The sequence below is a fragment of the Anomaloglossus baeobatrachus genome, chromosome 4 (assembly GCF_048569485.1).
Source record: "Anomaloglossus baeobatrachus isolate aAnoBae1 chromosome 4, aAnoBae1.hap1, whole genome shotgun sequence".
Classification (NCBI taxonomy): Eukaryota; Metazoa; Chordata; class Amphibia; order Anura; family Aromobatidae; genus Anomaloglossus; species Anomaloglossus baeobatrachus.
In genome coordinates, this window is record NC_134356.1 from 451,864,285 (window position 1) to 451,865,779 (window position 1,495).

Below are 1,495 nucleotides of genomic sequence, written 5' to 3' on the forward strand. Positions count from 1 at the left end.
GAAGGTAAAGAGACTACTGTTTGTGCCTGTTTCTTTCACTGCCTGTCGGCCCTGCACCGTTTTATTCACACAACATCACACCATAGACTCTCACGAGCACCAACTGTTGCCCCGGGGCACCACTCCACCTGTGGGGAGCAAGACCATCCGAGCTGCCATACCACCAGCCCCGGAGGCCTCATACAGCAGCGGCGGCTTAATAGCCGCAAATCACAGGTGGCGTCACGAAAATACAAACTTTAATCAACCCCACTGAAGCCATATTAATTGACCCCACCAGGGTACGGAGTCGGGCCCAGCCACCACTGACTACCCCCGGACTAGTCCGGCCCGGCACCGGGTGTCCCATAGCCCTGGGGTGGGCGAGTCACAAGAACAGAAACGGCATAAATGGACTCTTCTAAATGGGTAGTGTTTGATTGGGGGAAGGGCTGCCTCTCGTTTTGTGGAGACTTGCTAGCACCACTTTATGGAGATGTATCCTAATCTCAGGATCAGGAACCTGACATTTTTCTGTGTAATAAAGTTGAGGTGACAATTGCAAATTTACAGGGTTAAATAAAGCTGTGGGAAGCCACATGATCAGTATCCGCAGCAAGTCAATTCCTGCTACTCATCTCAATACACAAACATACTTTCTTTACAATGATATCCCTAGTTCTAAATACCATTGCGGCTAACACTATCAGACCTCCAAATCTCTGCTGCACATGGTCTACAGAAAATATGTTCTGTGAGAACGTAGCCATAATCACCCAGAAATCTCGGCTTGTAAACTGTAAAGCACCACTCTAGAGTTGTTGTTTTTGAGCGCTGGTGTGGTGCTTTTAATCTATGGTCTCTGACCCTTCTCTTATACTCACTGGCCTCAGTTACCTCTTATTGATGCCAACTGGTCCCACGGTGCCATCTTGTGACGGCAACTTCTGACTGGTCGGAAGTCAGAAGTTACATCGATTTATACAGACCAACCGGTGGCACTAAACAACCTATTTATATAGACAGGCCAACATGTGAATTGAGTGATCTGCAATAGATGACTTGAAGCATTGCAGGAGTATAAAGATATCAATAGGAAATGTAAAAAAGAAATCAAACAAGCAAAATTAGCTACTGAAACAAAAATCGCCAATGACATTAAAATAAATCCCAAAATCTTTTAGAAATACATTAATGCCAAAAGGAAAACAAAGGATAGTATCGGCCCCTTAAAATATAATAACAAGTTAGTTATAGAGGACAAACAAAAGACTGAGATATTAAATAGGCATTTCTCATCTGTATTCACCAAGGAACTGACTGTACCAGGGATCATTCAACAAGTGAAAAATCAAAGTCCACCACCCGATATAATTAATTTAACACAAGATGAAGTACGCCTACGTCTGAGTAAATTAAACATTGACAAATTCCCAGGGCCAGATGGCATTCATCCACGAATATTGAGGGAATTGAGCTCCGTAATCGACAGACCGCTGTATCTCATCTTTTTAGA